Source organism: Lepus europaeus, chromosome 14 (genome assembly GCF_033115175.1).
Source record: "Lepus europaeus isolate LE1 chromosome 14, mLepTim1.pri, whole genome shotgun sequence".
NCBI lineage: Eukaryota > Metazoa > Chordata > Mammalia > Lagomorpha > Leporidae > Lepus > Lepus europaeus.
In genome coordinates, this window is record NC_084840.1 from 36,467,479 (window position 1) to 36,476,297 (window position 8,819).

Genomic DNA, 8,819 nt, shown 5'->3' on the forward strand with positions numbered 1-8,819 from the left:
GGCAAGTCATTTAACCTCTCTGGACTCATTTTCTCACTGGTAAACTGTCCAATTTGTGGCCCCTGTGTCATACAGCTGCCATGAGGATTAAATTAATAAATATATGTAAGTGTGCTGGAAGGGGGCCTTGCACATGGTAAGTGTTCTAAGTTTGTAAATTATCTGTGGGGCCAGTGCAGTAGTGCAGTGGGTTAAGCTGCTGCCTGCAGTGCCAGCATCCCATTTGGGCATCTCATATGGCCACCAGCTCAAGTCCCAGCTGCCCCACTTCCTATCCAGCTCTGCGCTAATGTGCCTGGGAAAGCAATAAAAGATGGCCCAAGTCCTTAGGTCCCTGCACCCATTATGAAGACCCGGGTGAAGCTCTTGGCTTTGCTCTGGTCCAGCCCTGGCCATTGTGGCCATCTGAGAAGTGAACAAGCAGATGGAAGATCTTTCTCTCTCTGCCTCTGCTCTCCATTCCTATAATTCTGCCTTTCAAATAAATAAACAAATCTTTTTTAAAAATCCATCACTATCTAGACAAACTTGGACAGTTCACTTAACTTCAACTATAAAAGTTAAGATAACTGTAATAATACTCATCTCACAATCACACACATGAAAGGGCTTGCAAAGCAAAGGGCTTATAAAAAGATTAAGTATGCACCTATCTTCCTGAGGACAGAGATCGCCTACTTTAATCTCTCTCTGGATCTTCCTCAATGTCCTACATGGGTCTGGCATATAGCAGATACTCAGTAGGTGAAGTGAGTGTCAGAAGAATGTTTAAGTCCCAATCATGAGTCAAACCTCCCACACTGACTCATCAATTTTTCCCTAAATGAGGGTGTTTGACCTTTAACACCTTCTCACTATCAAGGGAGGAAAATCCCTGTTGGGCCGGCTCTCTAGGTCCAAGCGATGAAGTAAGGCCATTGTCTGAAAAAGAATTTCACCCTTGAATACCCAACTTCTCCAGGTGAGAGCTGAACTGTTGCTGGTCAGGCCTGAGACTCATGGATGTCGTCAATTCATTAAGGATTTAGATTATTATTATTTATCAGTGATAGAGCTTAATTTGTTAGTTGCAGGACATTATTGCTATGCTGGATGCAAATCTGTTGATTTTTTATGCACTTGCATAAATATTATTTGTCAACATAAGTAATTTTTATATTGACTTGTTGGTCTCGCTTATTGAGAACCCTGGCTCTCCAGAAACCCTAATGAGCAGAGTGGGACGTGCGTTCAGGACTCCCCAACATTAAGGGACAAAAAGTCTTTGCCATCACACTTCTGTTCCCTGAACCTTGCTTTTCTTGCCTTTCCAAGCCCCTGTCACAAGAACTTACATCAGCCCTTCTAGTATCCTTTCAATCACCATCTCTCCTGCCCCCACCTGTTGCAATCCCCAATGACTGACTTACCAAATCGGTGACATTTCCTTGACTTTACATTTCAAACTTCTGGTCAGCCTCTCATTTGGGAGCTCTTGCCTTGGTCCTCACTGCACCTCCTGGGTCTCCGTTGCTCCTCAGGCCTGACCTGTCCCCCCAGCCTCCCGGCCCAGGCCTCAGCCTCTGCTTTCCTCTATCCTGAGAATCACTCGCTCTTTGGTCTGATAAAGACTCACCTGGCCCCTCCCAGAATAAGGCTGGAAAATCCAGCACCTCCACCTGGGTGTCTGCAGCTCACAAGGTCTAAAAAGCAGTTAGCCATCATTGCTGAAGCCAGATTGTCTCCCTATTCAACGCTCCCAGTGGCACGCGCTTGTCTCTGTCCACTCCATGTTCCAGAGGTGCAGAGTGCACACGCTGGGCAGGGACTGCCCACGGTGGGAAATGCAGCAGCAAGCAAGCACAAGCCCTGCCTCATGAATGGGAGAACTCAGACAAGAAGCCAAAGATAAGGGAAGGTGTTTGGCGCAACAGTTTAGATGCTGTTTGAGATTCATAGCACAGAACCAAGGTTTGAGTCCCAGCTCTGTTTCCAATCCAGCTTCCCAGTAATGTGCACCCTGGTAGGCAGCAGGTAGTGGCTCAAGTGCAGGGGCCCCTGCAACCCACATGGGAGATACAGACTGAGTTCCCAGCTCCTAGCTTCAGGCTGGCCCAGCCTCAGCTATTGTAGATATTGGGGAGTGAACCAATGGGTGAAAGATCTGTGGGTGTGTGTGTACCTACCTTTCAAATAAAGGGAGAATAAATAAAGAAAAACAAAATAATTGAAAAACAAATATAAAATGTTCAGATGGCAATGGGCACCTTAAAGGAAAATACAATAGATGTGGGGGATAGTATCCACAGGAGCTCTATCTTGCACAAAGGTTTAACCCCTGGGTCCACAGGCACTCATCAAATGAGCCTGAAGAAAGAAAGATTTGGGAAATGGATGGAAGGGCAGCTCTGGAGACCCAGGTGGAAGTGCTGGGGAAGAAGAAGAAAATTGGAAGTGAAGTCCCAGAACCAAAGCCAAGACCATGTTTCAGGTAGTCAGCTGGAGCCAGGGGCTCTGTCATTAGGTTTAGCACCATGGCAGTCACCAAAAAAAATTAAAATAAAAAAATAAAAAAGAAAGAAAGAAACAGAGGCAGTTTCAGCAGAATGTGGAGAAGGTGACCAGTGAGAAAATTGGTGAGAGACAAAACAAGAGACAGCAGAGCAGGCACTTGTCACAGTGGCTAAACCATTGGCTGGGATACACACGTCCCATATCATAGTGCCTGGGTTCAAGTCCTGGCTCTGCTTCTGATTCCAGCTTCCTGCTACTGTGCACTCCGAGATGCAGTAACAATGGCCCAAGTACTTGGGTCTCTGACACCCATGTGGGAGACCTAGACTGAGTTCTAGGCTCTGGACTTCAACCTGGCCTAGACCCATCTGTTGCGCTCTCTCTCTCTCTCTCTCTCTCTGTCTCCCATAAAAATAAACAACTTCTAAATAACTAACACAAAGACAGCAAGGACAGATGACCTTTTCTAGGATCTTTGATACAAAGAGCAGAGAAATAGAGGAGGAGTTACAACAAAGTGCATGATGAAGGTTTTCAGGGTAGAAGATGCACATGTTTTTGTGTTGCTGGATGGAATTCAGAGAAGGAAATTTCGAAGATCCAGTGAGAGGAAGAAGAGACAAGTGCAGCAGTGAAGCCCTTGAGTGCAGCCAGGATTGTGCTCAGCTTGGGAAGCAGAGCACAGGTGGGGAGTTTGGCTTAAGATGGGGCAGAAGCCATTCTCTGGAATGTCTTCTCCCTGTTCCCTAATCTCTCCTCTTTTATCCATATTCTTGAGATCTTAATGCTTGAATCAATCACCAAACATGATTATTTATTCACCCTATAAAATCAATCACTTTTATCACTTGCTTTTCATCCTCCCTACTGTCACTCACAGCCAAGTTATTACAAGTCTTCTTATCTATAAAAGATGACAGAACGTATTTGTTTTATGGTTGAAACACAAGCACTGAGCCACCGCCTGCCCACATGAGCAGAACGACCTATCTTTTTCCAGAATCCCTTCTCCACACACTATGAGTTCAACACAAGACTGCACACATAGCCCAAGGATCAGACACAGAGATTCCAACCCCCTAAGACCCCTTCCCACAGTCCCTCAGGCCCAAAGGCTGGCCCCTGTTGCCTCCTGTGTCTTCACCAGCTAAGACAGAGACCTTTTCTCAAACCACTGCCCACTCCCCACTCCATCTAAAGAATGATGGAAGTTCTTCCACGGCCTTCAGGACAAAGTCATAACCCCAGAATTTGGCAGTAAGACTCTTCTCAACCTTCTTGCTCTTCCATCCCTTATTCTCAACATGAAGCAACTCCATTCTCAGAAGACACTGTGTAGGTCTGCTGCAGGCATACTGTCCATTCTCTGGCCCCATTCAAATCTCACTCATGTTTCCTACCTTCTTCATGGACCTCCACTCACCACCCAGATGTCCCTTCTTCACCCAAGTCCTGTAGCACACCTCACCTCTTTTTTAATTTATTTTATTTATTTGAAAGACAGAGTTACAGAGAGAGGCAGAGGCAGATAGAGATTTCCTCCATCCGCTGGTTCACTCCCCAGATGGCCACAACAGGAAGAGATGCTCCGATCTGAAGCAAAGAGCCAGGAGCTTCTTCCAGGTATCCCACGTGGGTACAGGGGCCCAAGGACTTGGGCCATCCTCTGCTGCTTTCCCAGGTCAAAGCAGAAAGCTGGGTGGGAAGTGGAGTAGCTAGGACTAGAACCAGCACCCATATGGGATGCCGGTGCTTCAGGCCAGGGCACTAACCCACTGTTCCACAGTGCCGGCCCCCTGCATCTCACCTCCTTTTCCTGGATATTTGTAACACTTCTTCATGTGGCTCATGAAAGACTGTGTCAGTCTTTGTACCAAAACTGTGTTGTGATTCCTGAGGGCAACGACCATTGTCTATACTTCCCCCCATCATACTCTTGGACCTGGGTCAGTACTTTTTGCACAAAAGGTGGTTAAATAAATATATGTTCATCAAAGCACAAACTTCAGTTAAAAGAGGCACTAGGAAGAGCTCAGATTTGAGCTTAAAGCCAAAGTATAACATCTTCAAGCTGTATGAGTAAGGTCAAGGTCATCCTTAAAGACATGTCTAAGTAGGAGCTAACTAGCTGTCCGGCAAGGTGGCTGAGAAGAAGGTGAGAGTATGTAGATAAAGCACCTAACAAGTACCTGAAACATGGTGTGCCTTCAACGATTATTCATTCCCTTTCCCAGCTACCCTACTGAAACTAATAACACAGAACGACAACAGACAACCGCGTTGGGGGACAGGCAAAGGTAACAAATACACTTTACAGTGCAAAGCTCAGAGACCCTGCTCTAGGATGCTTCGTTCTTTTGACAAGGTTTGATGACTCTAAGGATTGAAAGGAGCTTCAGGAGATGGTGAGATGCCAACAAATTGGAAATCAGAGTTATGTCAAGAATTATCTCCAACCCAAAGGTTTGACTTCCGAAGGGTACTGGAGACTGCCCACCATGTTGTTGCAAGAAGGGGAGAGCTCAACCCTAAAGAGTAGCTGGCCCAGCTCACCCACATTCAGTAGCCCAGTGGTTATGAGTCTGGCCTATCCTTTATTTTATTATTTTTTAAATAAAACTTGTCTTATTAAAAAAAAAAAGTTTGGGGCCGGCACTGTGGTGCAGTGGGTTAAAGCCCCAGCCTGCGATGCCAGCATCCCATATGGGTGCCGGTTCGAGTCCCAGCTGCTCCACTTTTGATCCAGCTCTGTGCTATGTCCTGGGAAAGTAGTAGATGATGGCCCAAGTCCTTGGGTCCCTGCACTCACGTGGGAGGCCCAGAAGAAGCTCCTGGCTCCTGGCTTCAGATCCTCGATTCTAGCCATTGCAGTCATTTGGGGAGTGAACCAGTGAAATGGAAGACCTCTCTCTCTCTCTCTCGCTCTCTCTCTCTCTCGCTCTCTGGCTCTACTTCTCTCTGTAACTCTGTCTTTCAAATAAATAAAATAATTCTTTTTTTACTTTTTTGTATTTGACAGATAGAGTTAGACAATGAGAGAGAGAGAGAGAAAGGTCTTCCTTCTGTTGGTTCATCCCCCAAATGGCCGCCACGGCTGGAGCTACGCCGATCCGAAGCCAGGAGCCAGGTACTTCTTCCTGGTCTCCGACACAGGTGCAGGCACCCAAGCACCTGGGCCATCCTCCACTGCCCTCCTGGGCCACAGCAGAGAGCTGGACTGGAAGAGGAGCAACAGGGACTAGAACCTGGCACCCACATGGGATGCCGGTGCCGCAGGTGGAGGACTAACCAAGTGAGCCATGGCACTGGCCCCTAAAATAATACTTTAAAAAAAAAAAAAAAGTGGGTTCTGGAAACAATCCACTCAGGCCTTAAGTGTCCAGGTGGAGATTTTGTCCTTTTCAGTAATGTGGGCAATGAATCCTATGCCTGACACCTCATCCCAGTGCACAGCATTCTGTATGGCCTGGGAGATGGTTTCACACAGGTGTTCTTAACCCATGTTGGGCCCCCAGAGGAACTTACACATCCCATACACTTGTTCAGCACAGATACCACTGACTACTGACTACAAAGTCACCGGTCACCATGGGGCAGCTGTGAATTCCACAGAACAGATAAAGAGCTTAAAAGCCTCTGGGTCCAACCCAGCAATGACCAGCTCAGTGTAGTTGAGACCAAACCATCTCTCATACAAGAGCTAGGCCACGGTGCTCTCGAGGGACCTTCCTTCCCACTCACACAGGTTCAATCAGAATTTAAGGTGCTGCACAATTGTCTGGACATGGGTGACGAGCCCAGCCAGGCCGACGTATAGCCAGGTACCCATGAGAAAGACCTCCTGGAAGCCTATGGTTGCCATCTGAGCCTGAATCCCGAAGCGCTGGTCTGCAGCAGTGGCCGCGCTGTCCTGCCCCTTCACGGCCATGACGTGGACATAACAGACGCTACTAAAGTGTACTAGGATGCCCAGTCACTGCTGCCAAATGGGAGAAGAGTGTGGACAAATGGGAGAAGAAGCGGCATCACTCAGGACTGGACCAGTAGGTTCAGGTTTCCCTTCCACGTGGCAAATTTCACAACTGGCTGAGAGAATAGCAACTGTGGGGGGCACCCAGCTGAGCCCATGTCATTTAGAACATGACGGACATGTGCAACTCAGGATAAAACCAGACTCTGCACTTACACAGAGGAGTGCATGTGTGTGCTGAAAGAAACATGAATGAGTGAACAAAACTCACTGCACATTCTTGCAAAAGCAGCCTCTAAGACACTGGTCATCTGAGAACAAAGGCAGAGCCTCTGCTGCTCCTACGGGCAGCTGAGCCTCCTGCCCACCTGCTTTCCCAGGTAAACCTGAGTAAGGTTGACTCCACAGCCCATCCACACCAGGGCTTCCCGCTGAAACCCACCTTCACATCTTCGAATGTGCCCCCGTGTGAGAACACTTACGTTGCATGGGGCCGGTGTTCCCTAAGTGCAGTGCCAGGTTTGCTGCCCCATCATCATTACACTACTGCCCAATGTTAAACCAAACAGCAGGTGGATACACAGTAACAACTTAATAAGCATGCCCAAGTCAGGGCAGTCATCAGCAAAAATGCATAAAGGATTCTAGTAGTGGGAATGGCATTTGCCCATCTCCGCTCTCAAGGCCACTCTCAGAATTCAAGGGCTCCTCCAGGATCACGCATGGCTGGCTGGCCACTTTATTCCCAAGCTTTCTCTGTCTCTGAGACAGAAACTCATTTAGAGCAGCTCGTTTGCAACTTGGCTGCCTGTTTTATCCATATTTTACAGACGAGAGCACTGAGGCATAAGTGAAATGACCTTCTCAGGGTCACAGAGCGGGTGGGTGGCAGAGCTGAAATGCAGGACAATGGGCTCCAAAGTCACCTTCCTACCCATACCTCCCTGCCCCTTCTGAAACAGTGACTCACCGGGACTTCACAGTTCTGGCTACAAAGGATGGAGAAAAGAGACAAGATGATGGTGAGCCTGCAGTGACTCCATAAGCCCCCGATGACTGATTTAGAGAGCCCATTGCAGCATAAAGGCACTGAAGAGCAGGGCGACCAGGGCACATCACCATAACAACACTCCTGTCCTATGTCCATGGTGTTAGGTGGTCTCCACACTGCCACCTTCTCGCTAGTGAGAAAAGTGGTTCCCTAGAGTTACTGCTGAAAACTGGAAAAGATTCCACCATGCAGGCCAGGCCTCTCACAGTTCAGGAGGAGCAGATCATGAAAAGGCTTGCACATGACAACCGCACACTCACAACAGCCAGCCACACACCCCACCCCAGCACCCAAAGTCCAGCTTCAGCTCTGGTAAAGAAAACTGTGCGTGGGTGACATGGCCACTCTGGACGTGTCATGCAGGGCGTCCGTGCCAGATCCCTGACCCATGGCTGAGCCCAGCTGGTTCTCAAATGCTTCTGGGGCCAGGCCTGCTGCGTGGCTTCATTTAATTGTGTATTGATGGTTTGATATCTGTAGCCAGAAGCCTGCAGGCAGTAAATGCCCTTTTCCATCAGTTCAAGCAAGAAAATGTACCTGCCATGGTAGTATTTGCTTCACTGGGCTGCTGACTTATTTTAAGAACTAAATTTTTCCTGCTACTATATTTTTCATTCTGTGATGTGTACTCCAAGCCTGACATTCATAACTTAGGATCTAGGACAGGAACATCCTTGCGGGTGAGGGCATAGTGCCACCTAGTGACCACTCTCTCAACCGCAGTAAAATTAAATAATGGGTAATCTTGATAGACAGGAAAATGCTCTGTGCGTTGCCTGAGGACCTGTACACGCATTCTTCTCTTCTCGCATAACAGATCTTGCCTAACAGCATTATGCTTACTTTATTTTTAAAATGAATAAGACACAAGGCACTAGCAAGAAAGCTGAGTACGTTTTTCATTTGCCAGCTCTTTCATACTTTCCAGCTTTGGTGTATGTCATTTATAAATGATGAGCTCATGAGAGAGAAGAGCTAATGCAACCTCCGGGTGCCCAGAGCACAACCGTGGAGAAAGGCAGCCCTCCCGCGGGGCCTGATGCCATCGTCTTGTCTTTATTTAGCCTCTCAAACCAGTGTCTCTAAACTTTGGGTGCAAGATTATCCTCACAGCACTTCCAAGGAGGAAAAATCCCAATGTTGATTATCTACAGGTTGCCACAGCAACTCATGTGTAAAGAGATGGAAAGCCCTTCCCCTGTGCTGAAGTAGAGATGGGGCTGTTCACAGTCCTCGAAACTCATTGCCACCATGCTTCACTAGTGCAAGAATCAAGAATTAGCATCCTCTCAGCACCCTGCAGTC

The 8,819-nt window shown here is 47.7% G+C and overlaps 1 pseudogene; it reads right to left on the reverse strand.

The window, feature by feature from the left end:
• Positions 1-2,228: 2,228 nt before the first annotated feature.
• Positions 2,229-6,421, reverse strand: LOC133773815 (proteasome subunit beta type-3-like; annotated as a pseudogene).
• Positions 6,422-8,819: the final 2,398 nt, after the last annotated feature.